This window comes from Pan paniscus, chromosome 10, assembly GCF_029289425.2.
Source record: "Pan paniscus chromosome 10, NHGRI_mPanPan1-v2.0_pri, whole genome shotgun sequence".
NCBI lineage: Eukaryota > Metazoa > Chordata > Mammalia > Primates > Hominidae > Pan > Pan paniscus.
The window spans coordinates 26442895-26460204 of NC_073259.2; the positions used below are offsets into that span (position 1 = coordinate 26442895).

General features: G+C 39.0%; 1 long non-coding RNA gene across 1 annotated transcript in view; it reads right to left on the reverse strand.

The window, feature by feature from the left end:
• The window catches only part of LOC103785659 (uncharacterized), a 147916-nt gene that overhangs the window by 124324 nt on the left and 6282 nt on the right, over positions 1–17310 (reverse strand). The window lies entirely within an intron of this gene.

A 17310-nucleotide genomic window follows, 5' to 3' on the forward strand; every position in this document is an offset into this window, starting at 1 on the left:
ACTATTGTGCTTTAAGCTATACATTAATTGATTTTCCATATTCAAGACCACAACTATTCCAAAGGAGTCATGAAACTAGCTTTCCCATGATGTAATTCAGATGCATACCGGAGAGAAACCTTATAAAAGTAATGAATGTGGGAAAGCCTTCAACTAGAATCATTGCCTTTTCCAGCATGCACGAATTCATACAGGAGAGAAATGCCATAAATGTTTTGTTGCCTAAGCAAACTGGTTTCTTGACCTGCATTAGTTGGTGAATTTTCTATTTAATGAGGCCTCAATTCAGGACCATTTGAGGTTTTAATGCAGATTCAGCTCTTTTAAATTGAGAGAATGTGCAGTTTATGCTTTGAAATATGATTTATATAGGTGGTTTAGCACAGTCACGGTTGTTTAGCCTGCACAAATTCCAATGAGATTACATAATTTTATTTTTATTATGTTTTTGCACATTTTGGTGAAGAGTGACACTTTGGCGAATATTCACTGCCATTGGATGAGGCATAGCTGTGCCACTGAAAAGTATGAAAACACCTAAAGCATTCTGCTGTCCATTTGGTCAACTGGGTGACATACTTTGGAGAATTTCAAGAAAAAGTTGTCAGCGATATCAAGAGCCAAATCCAGAAAGGGGTCATGGTAATATCACTTTGTGGAGCTACCTTTTTTAACTCAATACTTCAGGCTCTTTATTTACTTTTAGGTAATTTGCTAGTAATTACAGGGTAAGTTGCCTGGGTGCAGGTGTGCACCAGGTATACAACCTGGAGCTCAATAAGTGGATGGAAAAAATGAAACAAGGAAACTGAGAGCAAAACAGCTACTGTGTCATGGCAATCGGGGGATACTCAGACCCCTCAAGACAACTTTAAAGATGATTTTTCAGCTAGAACAATATAACTGGCTCCTGAATAGATACATGCATAAGAGCAACCTGTGTCGTCAGTCATAATCATAAATCATCTTATTGTTCTGACACCTATGTTAAAGTTTGAAATTTGGGAATCAACCAGTAAATTATTGCAGAATTCTATCTCTTGCTTTACAATTCTGTCTTAAAGGCTGGAGTTAGAAAATGCTCATGAAATAGCCTACATTGTAACTAACACCTTAAAAGAAGGGGCATTCTCGAAAATTATAAACTCTGCTGAAAGAATTAGAAACTCAGATATTGAAGGCTAACATTCACTGAAATTTCCATGTGAAAATGTTATCTCAGTAAAAAGTGAAGCTGTTTCAAACCAATGTGTTGAGCTGTAATAATAGCGGCAGAGTGCTCTGCCTAATTGCATACAAAGATTCTCTGCCAGAATATATACCTGATTGCACACAGCATTTTCCTAGGCGCTATTTCCTTTTTCCTGGTATCTTATTACAATCTTAAGGGAAAAGGGGGAGTTAAGAAAACTAACACTTAGTGATCAGCTAATTTATCCTAGCTCTTGAAATTTGTTAAAATATGTTGTCTCCTTTAATCCCTCCAGAGATGTGTCATGTGACTACTATTATTCCCCTTTTATATATTATAGAGTTGGAGCTTAGCGAGTTTAAATAACTTGCATAAGGCCACACAGTTCACCACCAAAGCCCAAGCCCATGCCTCTGAACTTCTGCCATCTAGTGTACGTGGTGTTTTCAATGTGGAGACACTGAAGTCAACGTGGTAGACTAAATGAACACTTGCTGCCCTCATGCAACTTACATTCTTTTGGAGAAGACAGACAATAAATGAGTGAACAAATAAATAAAATGGCTTAAACAGTGATGTGTGCCCTGAAGAAAATGAAACAGAATAATATGTAAGGGAACACTGCAGTGGGGGAAATATTAAACAGTAAAATCAAGAAGTGATAGCAAAAATGTTGACCTTCAATCTGAGAACTAAATAGAAGGAGTGAGGCATTCAAAGAACAGAGGGAAAAAATTTTAGCTGAGGAACTAACCAGGCTACAGGCCATGAGGCAGAAAACAATTTCATTTGTTTTAAAACATAAAGATAAGTGCAAAAATTCTATTTTAAAAAACTCAGTACGTTGAATTCAGCAGGACATTTAAAATAAATCAACATTAATTCTTGCAAAGATGCTCCAACATTAGCAAATCTATGAAGGCAATTCAGTGAATTAAATGAAGAAAACCAGGTAATTATACCAAGAAAGCTGAAAAAAAAAAAAAAAGAGAATTCAAACAAATATAAAACCCATTTATAGGAGAGAGGAAAATAAAAGCCTTTTAAGAACTAGAAATATAAGAAAAATTCCTTGGTTTAATATAGAGTGGCTATAGCAAACATCTTTAGAAACCATCATACTTATGAGGAAATATTAGACTCAGTTTTATCTAAAACAGCAATATTAACTCTCATGATATTCAACATTATCCCGATGGCCCTCACCAACAAAATAGGGCAACAGAAATGAGGTTTAATTAATGGAAAGAAAAAAAGAATTGGCAGATGATACGATCATCTACCTTGAAAATCTAAGACAACTAGCTTATATTCTATTACAGCTTTAAGAAGTTCATCAAATAGCCAGCATCCACAATCAATATACAAAAAAAAGCTTTTCCACCCACCAGTGATAATCATTAGAATATATATTTTTAATATACCTGTTGTCCATTTGCATGTCTTCTTTTGAAAGATGTCTATTCAGGTCCTTTGCCCATTTTTAAATTGGGTTATTTGTTTTCTATTGAGTTGAGTTCTTAATATATTTCGGATATTAACCCCTTATCGGATTTATGGTTTACAAATACAGTATATTTACCCATGCTGTAGGTTGTCTCTTCACTCTCTTGTTTGAGAAAATGTGGTATATACACACAGTAGAATACTATTCAGCCTTAAAAAGGGAAAATCCTGTCATTAGCGACAACATGGGTGAAACTGGTGGACATTATGTTAAATAAGCCAGGCACAGAAAGACAAATACCACATGATCTCATATGTGCAGTGTAAAAAAGTAAAACTCATAGAAACAGAGTAAAATGGTGGTTTCCAAAGGGTGGGGGCTGGGGGTTTGGGGAGATGTTGGGCAAAGGACAAAACATTTCAGTTAGGAGGAATACGTTTAAGAGAGCTCTCAAAAAAAATCTATTGTTCATGGTGATGACTTCAATTAATAACACTATTATTGTATAATTGAAAATTACTAAGAAAGTAGATTCTAAGTGTTCTCACCACACATACACACAAATAATAAGTATGTGAGGTAATGCATATATTAGTTTGATTTAGCCATTCTACAATGTATACATATAACCAAACATCAAGTTGTACACTATAAATATATACAATTTTTACTTGTCAATTAAAAATTTAAGAATAAAATAAATTTTAAAAAAGAAAATGCATTTTTTTATTATACTTTAAGTTTTAGGGTACATGTGCACATTGTGCAGGTTAGTTACATATGTATACATGTGCCATGCTGGTGTGCTGCACCCACTAACTCGTCATCTAGCATTAGGTATATCTCCCAATGCTATCCCTCCCCCCTCCCCCCACCCCACCACAGTCCCCAGAGTGTGATATTCCCCTTCCTGTGTCCATGTGATCTCATTGATCAATTCCCACCTATGAGTGAGAATATGCGGTGTTTGATTTTTTGTTCTTGTGATAGTTTACTGAGAATGATGATTTCCAGTTTCATCCATGTCCCTACAAAGGACATGAACTCATCATTTTTTATGGCTGCATAGTATTCCATGGTGTATATATGCCACATTTTCTTAATCCAGTCTATCATTGTTGGACATTTGGGTTGGTTCCAAGTCTTTGCTATTGTGAATAGTGCCGCAACAAACATACGTGTGCATGTGTCTTTATAGCAGCATGATTTATAGTCCTTTGGGTATATACCCAGTAATGGGATGGCTGGGTCAAATGGTATTTCTAGTTCTAGACCCCTGAGGAATCGCCACACTGACTTCCACAATGGTTGAACTAGTTTACAGTCCCACCAACAGTGTAAAAGTGTTCCTATTTCTCCACATCCTCTCCAGCACCTGTTGTTTCCTGACTTTTGAATGATTGCCATTCTAACTGGTGTGAGATGGTATCTAATTGTGGTTTTGATTTGCATTTCTCTGATGGCCAGTGATGATGAGCATTTTTTCATGTGTTTTTTGGCTGCATAAATGTCTTCTTTTGAGAAGTGTCTGTTCATGTGCTTTGCCCACTTTTTGATGGGGTTGTTTGTTTTTATCTTGTAAATTTGTTTGAGTTCATTGTAGATTCTGGATATTAGCCCTTTGTCCGATGAGTAGGTTGCGAAAATTTTCTCCCATTTTGTAGGTTGCCTGTTCACTCTGATGGTAGTTTCTTTTGCTGTGCAGAAGCTCTTTAGTTTAATTAGATCCCATTTGTCAATTTTGTCTTTTGTTGCCATTGCTTTTGGTGTTTTAGACATGAAGTCCTTGCCCATGCCTATGTCCTGAATGGTAATGCCTAGGTTTTCTTCTAGGGTTTTTATGGTTTTAGGTCTAACGTTTAAGTTTTTAATCCATCTTGAATTGATTTTTGTGTAAGGTGTAAGGAAGGGATCCAGTTTCAGCTTTCTACATATGGCTAGCCAGTTTTCCCAGCACCATTTATTAAATAGGGAATCCTTTCCCCATTGCTTGTTTTTCTCAGGTTTGTCAAAGATCAGATAGTTGTAGATATGCGGCATTATTTCTGAGGACTCTGTTCTGTTCCATTGATCTGTATCTCTGTTTTGGTACCAGTACCATGCTGTTTTGGTTACTGTAGCCTTGTAGTATAGTTTGAAGTCAGGTAGTGTGATGCCTCCAGCTTTGTTCTTTTGGCTTAGGATTGACTTGGCGATGCGGGCTGTTTTTTGGTTCCATATGAACTTTAAAGTAGTTTTTTCCAATTCTGTGAAGAAAGGCATTGGTAGCTTGATGGGGATGGCATTGAATCTGTAAATTACCTTGGGCAGTATGGCCATTTTCACGATATTGATTCTTCCTACCCATGAGCATGGAATGTTCTTCCATTTGTTTGTATCCTCTTTTATTTCCTTGAGCAGTGGTTTGTAGTTTTCCTTGAAGAGGTCCTTCACATCCCTTGTAAGTTGGATTCCTAGGTATCTTATTCTCTTTGAAGCAATTGTGAATGGGAGTTCACTCATGATTTGGCTCTCTGTTTGTCTGTTATTGGTGTATAAGAATGCTTGTGATTTTTGTACATTGATTTTGTATCCTGAGACTTTGCTGAAGTTGCTTATCAGCTTAAGGAGATTTTGGGCTGAGACAATGGGGTTTTCTAGATATACAATCATGTCATCTGCAAACAGGGACAATTTGACTTCCTCTTTTCCTAATTGAATACCCTTTATTTCCTTCTCCTGCCTATTTGCCCTGGCCAGAACTTCCAACACTATGTTGAATAGCAGTGGTGAGAGAGGGCATCCCTGTCTTGTGCCAGTTTTCAAAGGGAATGCTTCCAGTTTTTGCCCATTCAGTATGATATTGGCTGTGGGTTTGTCATAGATAGCTCTTAATATTTTGAAATACGTGCCATCAATACCTAATTTATTGAGAGTTTTTAGCATGAAGGGTTGTTGAATTTTGTCAAAGGCTTTTTCTGCATCTATTGAGATAATCATGTGGTTTTTGTCTTTGGCTCTGTTTATATGCTGGATTATATTTATTGATTTGCGTATATTGAACCAGCCTTGCATCCCAGGGATGAAGCCCACTTGATCATGGTGGATAAGCTTTTTGATGTGCTGCTGGATTCAGTTTGCCTGTATTTTATTGAGGATTTTTGCATCAATGTTCATCAAGGATATTGGTCTAAAATTCTCTTTTTTGGTTGTGTCTCTGCCCGGCTTTGGTATCAGAATGATGCTGGCCTCATAAAATGAGTTAGGGAGGATTCCCTCTTTTTCGATTGATTGGAATAGTTTCAGAAGGAATGGTACCAGTTCCTCCTTGTACCTCTGGTAGAATTCGGCTGTGAATCCATCTGGTCCTGGACTCTTTTTGGTTGGTAAACTATTGATTATTGCCACAATTTCAGCTCCTGTTATTGGTCTATTCAGAGATTCAACTTCTTACTGGTTTAGTCTTGGGAGACTGCATGCATCGAGGAATTTATCTATTTCTTCTAGATTTTCTAGTTTATTTGCGTAGAGGTGTTTGTAGTATTCTCTGAAGGTAGTTTGTATTTCTGTGGGATCAGTGGTGATATCCCCTTTATCATTTTTTATTGTGTCTATTTGATTCTTCTCTCTTTTTTTCTTTATTAGTCTTGCTAGCAGTCTATCAATTTTGTTGATCCTTTCAAAAAACCAGCTCCTGGATTCATTAATTTTTGGAAGGGTTTTTTGTGTCTCTATTTCCTTCAGTTCTGCTCTGATTTTAGTTATTTCTTGCCTTCTGCTAGCTTTAGAATGTGTTTGCTCTTCCTTTTCTAGTTCTTTTAATTGTGATGTTAGGGTGTCAATTTTGGATCTTTCCTGCTTTCTCTTGTGGGCATTTAGTGCTATATATTTCCCTCTACACACTGCTTTGAATGCATCCCAGAGATTCTGGTATGTTGTGTCTTTGTTCTCATTGGTTTCAAAGAACATCTTTATTTTTGCCTTCATTTCGTTATGTATCCAGTAGTCATTCAGGAGCAGGTTGTTCAGTTTCCATGTAGTTGAGCGGTTTTGAGTGAGATTCTTAATCCTGAGTTCTAGTTTGATTGCACTGTGGTCTGAGAGATAGTTTGTTATAATTTCTGATCTTTTACATTTGCTGAGGAGAGCTTTACTTCCAAGTATGTGGTCAATTTTGGAATAGGTATGGTGTGGTGCTGAAAAAAATGTATATTCTGTTGATTTGGGGTGGAGAGTACTGTAGATGTCTATTAGGTCTGCTTGGTGCAGAGCTGAGTTCAGTTCCTGGGTATCCTTGTTGACTTTCTGTCTCGTTGATCTGTCTAATGTTGACAGTGGGGTGTTAAAGTCTCCCATTATTAATGTGTGGGAGTCTAAGTCTCTTTGTAGGTCACTCAGGACTTGCTTTATGAATCTGGGTGCTCCTGTATTGGGTGCATATATATTTAGGATAGTTAGCTCTTCTTGTTGAATTGATCCCTTTACCATTATGTGATGGCCTTCTTTGTCTCTTTTGATCTTTGTTGGTTTAAAGTCTGTTTTATCAGAGACTAGGATTGCAACCCCTGCCTTTTTTTGTTTTCCATTTGCTTGGTAGATCTTCCTCCATCCTTTTATTTTGAGCCTATGTGTGTCTCTACACATGAGATGGGTTTCCTGAATACAGCACACTGATGGGTCTTGACTCTTTATCCAATTTGCCAGTCTGTGTCTTTTAATTGGAGCATTTAGTCCATTTACATTTAAAGTTAATATTGTTATGTGTGAATTTGATCGTGTCATGATGATGTTAGCTGGTGATTTTGCTCGTTAGTCGATGCAGTTTCTTCCTAGTCTCGATGGTCTTTACATTTTGGCATGATTTTGCAGCGGCTGGTACTGGTTGTTCCTTTCCATGTTTAGTGTTTCCTTCAGGAGCTCTTTTAGGGCAGGCCTGGTGGTGACAAAATCTCTCAGTATTTGCTTGTCTGTAAAGTATTTTATTTCTCCTTCACTTATGAAGTTTAGTTTGGCTGGATATGTAATTCTGGGTTGAAAATTCGTTCCTTTAAGAATGTTGAATATTGGCCCCCACTCTCTTCTGGCTTGTAGGGTTTCTGCCGAGAGATCCGCTGTTAGTCTGATGGGCTTCCCTTTGAGGGTAACCCAACCTTTCTCTCTGGCTGCCCTTAACATTTTTTCCTTCATTTCAACTTTGGTGAATCTGACAATTATGTGTCTTGGAGTTGCTCTTCTCGAGGAGTATCTTTGTGGCGTTCTCTGTATTTCCCGAATCTGAACGTTGGCCTGCCTTGCTAGATTGGGGAAGTTCTCCTGGATAATATCCTGCAGAGTGTTTTCCAACTTGGTTCCATTCTCCCCATCACTTTCAGGTACACCAATCAGACGTAGATTTGGTCTTTTCACATAGTCCCATATTTCTTGGAGGCTTTGCTCATTTCTTTTTATTCTTTTTTCTCTAAACTTCCCTTCTCGCTTCATTTCATTCATTTCATCTTCCATTGCTGATACCCTCTCTTCCAGTTGATCGCATTGGCTCCTGAGGCTTCTGCATTCTTCACGTAGTTCTCGAGCCTTGGTTTTCAGCTCCATCAGCTCCTTTAAGCACTTCTCTGTATTGGTTATTCTAGTTATACATTCTTCTAAATTTTTTTCAAAGTTTTCAACTTCTTTGCCTTTGGTTTGAATGTCCTCCCGTAGCTCAGAGTAATTTGATCATCTGAAGCCTTCTTCTCTCAGCTCGTCAAAGTCATTCTCCATCCAGCTTTGTTCCGTTGCTGGTGAGGAACTGCGTTCCTTTGGAGGAGGAGAGGTGCTCTGCATTTTAGAGTTTCCAGTTTTTCTGTTCTGTTTTTTCCCCATCTTTGTGGTTTTATCTACTTTTGGTCTTTGATGATGGTGATGTACAGATGAGTTTTTGGTGTGGATGTCCTTTCTGTTTGTTAGTTTTCCTTCTAACAGACAGGACCCTCAGCTGCAGGTCTGTTGGAATACCCTGCCGTGTGAGGTGTCAGTGTGCCCCTGCTGGGGGGTGCCTCCCAATTAGGCTGCTCGGGGGGTCAGGGGTCAGGGATCCACTTGAGGAGGCAGTCTGCCCATTCTCAGATCTCCAGCTGCGTGCTGGGAGAACCACTGCTCTCTTCAAAGTTGTCAGACAGGGACATTTAAGTCTGCAGAGGTTACTGCTGTCTTTTTGTTTGTCTGTGCCCTGCCCCCAGAGGTGGAGCCTACAGAGGCAGGCAGGCCTCCTTGAGCTGTGGTGGGCTCCACCCAGTTCGAGCTTCCTGGCTGCTTTGTTTACCTCAGCAAGCCTGGGCAATGGCGGGCGCCCCTCCCCTAGCCTCGCTGCCGCCTGGCAGTTTGATCTCACACTGCTGTGCTAGCAATCAGCGAGACTCCATGGGCGTAGGACCCTCCGAGCCAGGTGCGGGATATAATCTCGTGGTGCGCCATTTTTTAAGCTGGTCCGAAAAGTGCAATATTTGGGTGGGAGTGAACCGATTTTCCAGGTGTGTCCATCACCCCTTTCTTTGACTCGGAAAGGGAACTCCCTGACCCCTTGCGCTTCCCAAGTAAGGCAATGCCTCGCCCTGCTTCGGCTCCCGCATGGTGCGTGCACCCACTGACCTGTGCCCACTGTCTGGCACTCCCTGGTGAGATGAACCCGGTACCTCAGATGGAAATGCAGAAATCACCCGTCTTCTGTGTCGCTCACACTGGGAGCTGTAGACCGGAGCTGTTCCTATTCGGCCATCTTGGCTCCTCCCTCGAAAATGCATTTTTTTTAAAGTTTTTTGTTTCTTTTATTATTATACTTTAAGTTTTAGGGTACATGTGCACATTGTGCAGGTTAGTTACATATGTATACATGTGCCATGCTGGTGCGCTGCACCCACTAACTTGTCATCTAGCATTAGGTATATCTCCCAATGCTATCCCTCGCCCTCCCCCCACCCCACAACAGTCCCCAGAGTGTGATGTTCCCCTTCCTGTGTCCATGTGATCTCATTGTTCAATTCACACCTATGAGTGAGAATATGCGGTGTTTGGTTTTTTGTTCTTGCGATAGTTTACTGAGAATGATGATTTCCAATTTCATCCACGTCCCTACAAAGGACGTGAACTCATCATTTTTTATGGCTGCATAGTATTCCATGGTGGATATGTGCCACATTTTCTTAATCCAGTCTATCATTGTTGGACATTTGGGTTGGTTACAAGAAAAAAACAAACGACCCCATCAAAAAGTGGGCGAAGGACATGAACAGACACTTCATGGATTATCCACTCACACACACACACACAAATTCTTGATGGATTAAAGACCTGTGTGTGTGCATGCACATGTGTTTACATGAGTTATACACATTTATCCTGAGAAGTATTTGTGCATGTGCATAGAGAAGCTTGTACAAAGAGATCCATTTAATGATCATTTTCATCATAAAATATCAAACAATGTTCATTATGGCTAGAATTGTGAAACAAATTATGGCACATCTAAATATGGAATGCTATGCAATAAATGAAGAAGAGCATTCATGTGTAATCACATAAAAAAACTCAGTCCTATTGTTGAGTGAAATGCAAGTTATAAAACTGTCCTATTTATATAAATCAATTTAAAGAAATTATTCCACACAAAACTCTACTGATTATGTATGTCTATGTGTATATATATATCTACACAAAATTCTGATTATATTTATGTAGATATATACACACACATCTATACAAAACTCTACTGATTATGTGTGTTTATATATATTGCATATCTATTCATATATGTATAAAGTGAGGGCGAATGTTATATATATAAATGTTATACATATATGTATATATATTGACTACAGTGTTTTCCTCCGAGCACAATGATCAGGAATTTCAGGCTACGTGGCAGAAAATTACTTTGTGCTTCAAGTATTACACAAATATGCTATAATGCTATTACATTTCCTAGGCAGAGTAATGAGAAGAGTGGATCTTATCTATCTCAGAAGAGTCTCTGGAAATTAAAGATCAGATATTGAGGTCTAATGAATGAAATGAGTTATGGAACATTTTTATTACTTTGTTAAATATTTTGGACAGATAAATATAATGGCTAAGAAGGAAAAAGGAAAGGCTAATTATTTTATTCCTGTAAAAACCATAGATTGCTCTGCATAATCATTTACAATCCACTATCCTATTTTAGTAGGACATATAAATGTCATACATATGTTATTCTAAAGCTGGTTTGAACACCAGCTTCTATGATCATAGGAGTGTGCAGAGTGGTTATACAACAAATTATCTTTTGTTCTTAACAATGTCAACTAATGCTTTACCCAATGCATATGGTCAGGACATACTTGATTGATTGGAACAATGTCTTTAGGTTAACTTATAAAGTAGAAGTCTCAATGGTTACTTCCTCAGTTATATGATTATGAAAAGGCAGGAGCTTAACCCCGCCCTACTCTTCCATGAGATGCAGTTAAGTAATTCTGCATCCTGTAGAGTTCCCTTACTTGTTTAATACGGCTTGCATCACACGATGATAAGAAACATGGTTAAGAATTTCTGAGATCCTATTGTGTATTTCACCTCAGTCTCTCAGTGGAGGTATTTCTCAGATCTTCCAGTTTAGGTTCATGGAAGCTTCAAATGGATAAGGGACAAGAAAATTATAGCTCCAACACTCCAGAAAAAGAAACTCCTAGAACTTGAAAACCACTGAAATTATACTCTGAAATATAAATGTCTTGAAGACTTAACTACTAAATTGAGAAATGAACAAATATGGAAATATACCTAATCCTTCTCAAAAGACAGCCAGTTATACCAACCTGCTTAGGATCCTGTAACAAGATGGCTATAAAAATTCAAGAAGTGCTTCTCAGTGATAAATGAAAAATAATCCTGCAGCCTGCATTCTGTGAATCTACTAGATTGTTTTCTTGCAGTAATACAAATGGAGATATTTGTTTATAAACAGATCTTTCTCCATTCTTACCTTCAAGCTACCTGATACCTAGGTTTATTTCCTCAGCAATTAATCAGGTCATTAGAACTCTAACACAACCCTCCCCAACTTTCATATTAAAGAGATAGGACAATCTAATTTTTTCCACGTGTATTTTCTGCTTTACTCATTGGCTAGTCTGTTTTTCAGCACATAGGTGTGAGGTTTTGCAGCTCTTTTGTTATATAGGAGCCTATAGGACACACTTGGGGTGCAGCTTATAGCTCTGCTAATCTAGGCTTCTAGGAAGTTTTCTTGTTCTTTTTTAAATCCTCCAACACAAAGCCTTTGTTTCCTAACATAGTACATACAAGGAACCACCTGTGTAATTTCCACTTGAACTTTTAATAAGCATATAAAATAAAAAGGTCAAAACAGCATTTGATTCACACCCCACCCCAAGCCTGTTCCTCTAGCATCCCACATCTTAGCAGAGGGACCCACTAGTCAAGGATTAAGGCCAATATCCTAGGAGTCATCCTTGAACCCCCTCTCTTAAACCCCATATTGAGTTTCCAGGTAATCTTGTCATGAAAACATACCCATGATCTCACCCCTTCTCATCAACTCCACCGCTAGTCTGAGCCTCTGCTGTCTGTCACCTGGGCCACTGCCTGGCCTGTTACTGGTCTCCCTCTTCCTGCTTTTTGCCTCTTGGAATCTGTTTTCCAAACAACTGCTAGAGAGATTCTTTAAAATATAAACCTGGCCAGGCATGGTGGCTCATGCCTGTAACTCCAGCGCTTTGGGAGGCCAAGGTGGTGGATCACTTGAGATCAGGGGTTTAAGACCAGCCTGGCCCAAATGGTGGAACCTCGTCTCTACTGAAAATACAAAAAAAGGTTAGCTGGGTGTGGTGGTGTGTGCCTATAATCCCAGCAACTCTGGAGGCTGAGGCAGGAGAATCACTTGACCCCGGGAGGCAGAGGTTGCTGTGAGCCGAGATTACACCACTGCACTCCAGCCTGAGTGACAGAGCAATACTGTCTCAAGAAAAATATACATATATAAGATACATAAATTTATATATGTATATTTTATATACATTTTATTTATATTTTATGTATATTATATATATATACTGATTGCTTCCTTTCCTTCCTCAAATCCCTCCAATGGTTTTCCATCATACCTAGAACAAAATCCATAAGCCTTATTTTGGAAACCTAGACTTAACGATCTTGCTCCCATGTCCTTTCTATCTTGATTTCTTCCTCTCTTGTTTTTACTTATCTATTAAGCTTTGGTGACATGGCCCTCCCAGATTTTCCTCAAACAGGAGTATAGCAGGCATGCTTCTGTCCCAGGGCCTTTGCACTTGCTATTCCCTGCCTGAAATACTCTTCCCTGAGACATTCATATGACTCCCATCCACATATTATTCAATGCCACCTTCTCCAAGAGAATGTTTCTGGCCATCCTATCTAAAATGGGACAGCCTGACATGATTGTCTTACCTACTATATCACTGCTTCTTAGCCCTTAGGTTATATACTGTCTATGATCTCTCTTCCTCTCTAGACCAGAAGCTCTTTGAAAGCAGGGACCTCATCTGTCTTATTTGCCATATTTCCAGTGCCTAGGATAGGGCTTGACACTTGGCAGCACTCAGTAATATTAGTTAAATGCATTATACAGTTTAAACGGGTAAGTTTATGGTATATAAATTATATTTCAATAAACTCCACTGCTGAGTATCTACCCAAAGGAACAGAAATTATTATATCAAAAAGATACCTGCACTTGTATGCTTATCACAGCATGATTCACAATGGCAAAGATATGGAATCAACATAAAGGCCCATCAGTGGATGACTGGATGGAGAAAATGTGGTACACATATACCATGGAATCCTACTCAGCCATAAAAAAGAATGAAATCATGTCTTTTGCAGCAACATGAATGGAACTGGAGGCCATTATCTTAAGTGAAATAACTCAGAAACAAAGTCAAATACTATTTGCTCTCACTTGTAAGTGGAAGGTAAATAATGTGTATACATAGACAGAGAGTGGGAATAATAGACAGTGAAGACTCAAGAAATGTGGGAGGGTGGAAGCAGGGTGAGGGATGAGTAATCACCTGATGAGCACAATGTAGACTATTCGGGAGATGGTCATCCTAAAAACCCAGACTACACCACTATGCAATATATTCAAGTAACAAAACTACATTTGTACCCCCTAAATCTACTTAAAAATTATACCTCGATAAACCTTCAAAGGAACAGTCTCCTAATTTTAAAAATCGAGGGAAATGAATGAATTTAGTGAATGAATAAAAGCAATACTTAGTTTGATGTGACTAAATTTTTCAAAACTATTGATCTGTAGAAAGTAGTGTTTCTAGTTGTAATGTTTCGTATCCGTTAAACATTCAATTTTAATGGTATGTTGGGAAGTTTGAGATATTATATTTAATAAACAGAATTTTAGTGTTTTCTGTGGACTAGGGGCTGTGATAATTTGTACATAAATTATTTTACTTACTTCTCTGGAGCAGGTGCTATTATATCCCCATAATGAAGAACATGTGACTTAGAGAGTTTGTTTCCAGCCCAAGCTATTACAAGCTACCACAGCTATTAAATGGTAGGGCTTGGATTTGAACCCAGGCAGACTCCAACATTAATCCTTCTCAGTTTGTAGTAGGACAGGAAAAGGACAATGAGGTAGATGGCAAGTTGCCATTTTTGTAAGTGCTAGAAAGCTCCCAGGATGTTCTTTAACTCATTTTGTCTCCTATTGCATCTTTCATTCCCTCTACTCTAAGGAGTAGGACACTATGCCAAGCCAGGTTCAAGATCACCCTTTTCCAACTGACTGCCTTCACAGTGATGTTCTACTTTCTGTGATTGATAGGATCTCAGGACATCTTTGTCAAACAAGGCTTTCTTCATCTCTGCTACAGTATATGCTTCCTTTCCAGAGCCCTTTATATGTAAGAAGGCTTATGGGCTCACCCCAAATAATCCAGTGTTGTCATCGCCTTTCTAAACTGCACCATCCACATTACTGTTGAACAGCATAAACTCTTCTGGCCTATCTGGCTTCTGTCCAAATCCCTCCAGATACCTTTCTCTAAGGCAGTCAGGTAAATGGAAAACTAAGTGTCCTAACTGTCAACTTAATGGTTTTCCCACTTACTGTCACTCAAAATTGACACCTGTCCATGCACCTCTCATCATGAGCAATTCTCAACCCTGAAATGTCCTCCCACCAGATACCTCCACTGCACCCTCTTCCTCACTACCTTATGCCACATGTCTTGACTTTTTTTTATTACTCTCCCTTTTCATCTACTCTGCCTTTGACATTTACTTTGTAGTTTTCCCTCTTTATTTTCGACCTCTCACATCGGACATTACCAATCTCCACCCACATGTAGTTATATCTTCTCAGACGTCACTGTGTTTTGTACTGAGACAAAATCAACTTTCAACCCCTTATAATATCTTGCATCTATTGATCATATTATGGTTCTCAAAGGTGTTCACATATCTAGTTTAAATCTTCTGAACAATACTGTGAAGTAGATATTACCATCTGAATTTGAGAGAAAAGGAAACTGAGTCACAAAGCCTTGCCCTTTCCCCCATACTGCCCAGGAAGGTAAAAATGGAAATAAAGACCTGTTTTTCATTTGACCACAGCAGAACACTTGTTACCTTCTTGCAGCAAAACATGGTAGCATCTGTGCTGTCCAAAATGGGAAAGTATGTGCTTTTACATTTAAATGAATTAACATTAAACAGTATTAAAATTCAGTCCCTCAGCCCCATTAGCTACAATTTAAGTGACCAATAATCACATGTAGAAAGTGGCTGCAGTATTGGACAGTGCAGATATTAGATATTTCCACCATCACAGAAAGTTCTATTGAACAGTGCTAGCTAGATCGCTGTTGTACTATTGATGCTGAGAGATAAGAAGAATTTCCACTCTATTGGCTTTTATCTGCAGTTCCTTTAGGAAGGATCTCCCAGGAGATACAGAACCATCTCATCTTAGCAGACATGTAGTTCAGTGTTTCCCAATATGGAAAGATCACCAGAATTACAGATTCCTGACCCATTATGCTCAAATGAATCAATAGTGCTTAAAGATAAACTACTGATCTGCTCATTGGGGCCCCCATTATTCTTAAACCAAAGAATCAGAAAAGGTTTGCCAACCCCAGGACATAGCAGATAATTCCCTTATTTTACAGTTGCAGAAATGGAAATGCAGAGATAAAAAGTAACTCTTCCAAAGTGGCAGAGCTAAGAATAAAATACTCATTTCTAGAGTCTTTGTTCAGTGTTCTCTTCTCTAAACCATGCTATTTTGTTGAGCATATGTAACCTACCAAAGCCTATGCTGGATAATGATTAGGAAGTTGGCGGATAGCCTCCTTTTCCTCTATTCAAGCCTTTCCTTCTGCAGTCTTTAAAAATGGAAGGGCTGTTTTCTAGATGCCAAAAAGAAGCAGCCATATGAAGCTACCAAGATAGCTGGCCAATGAGGTTACAGAGCCCCGCCTTTATAATGGGGCTATGGCTTATACCTTACGTCACCCACTTAACTTGGTTCAGAATCTGTCTGCTGAGACACCTGCCCCATTGTCCTACCTTCGTTAGCCACTGCAGGCAGGAGCTCTAAATAAGTCAGTGTTGTGTAGCTGGGGAAGCCTCCACAACTTCTTGCCTACTAAGTCATAAAGCAACAGCTGGGTGTGAAAATATAACCCCCTGCCACTTTTCCAAACAGCATGAGACTCAGCCTGAAGGGGCCCGAGTAAGTTCCTGGGCATGTTGTAATTCACAGCTGCCGCCTGGAATGACATTTTTCCTCCCTGAGGTTTCGGGTGGCAGAGGGTTAGGATCATTTTTCCAGTGTTGCTTTTCTTCCTTATGACCCTTCTGTCCATGCACTACTGGGCTTTTGTTCCCCCTAGTCTTAAATGTTTGTTTATATGTGACTGGATGTGAAGTTCAATGACTTTGGGGGCATAACATTCTAAAGTCACTTTTTAATTACTCTGAGAAGGAGAGCTGAGATTTCTCAAGCAGAAGGCAAAGGAAGAACCAAGCTCCTGGGCTGACATTCTTTTGTGCTTGAAAACACCAGCTTGCTAAATTTGGTTGCTGTTTCCTTTTTTAGTGGGATAATATAAAAGTCTGAATGTCTCATGCAGAGAAATAGCATAACCAAAGGCAATGCCTATTTGAATTTCTTTTCCTAGAGTCCACTCTCTGTTGCCACTTCAGATTTGATTTCTCACTTATAAAGAATAATTATGGGGTAAAATGGATTATAAATTTCCTTAACACAAAGCAGAATTGAATATTTAGTACCAAAAAATGCAACAGCTGCCTATGTTCATTTTTATCCTAAGAATATGATGAGCAGAAACAGGAATGGATATGTTTTAAGTAAACAGCCTATGTGTTCAGAAGGGACCTTGGTGCAGGGAATAAAATAGAGCCTTGGTCCAACTGAGCTCTATAATCAGCAAAGCCACCACCATCTGTCAGGGTTGGTCTCCTCTCCCTCGGGCTCTGGCACCCGGGGCCCAGCTGACAGACGGGCATCATTAGCTGGCTGGTGCACTAGGTCACCCCACTGAGACAGGTCACCTTGTGTCTTTGGGGTGTTTTATTCCCCCCTGCTCCCAATTTTGATCCTGAGAAAGGAAAATTGAAT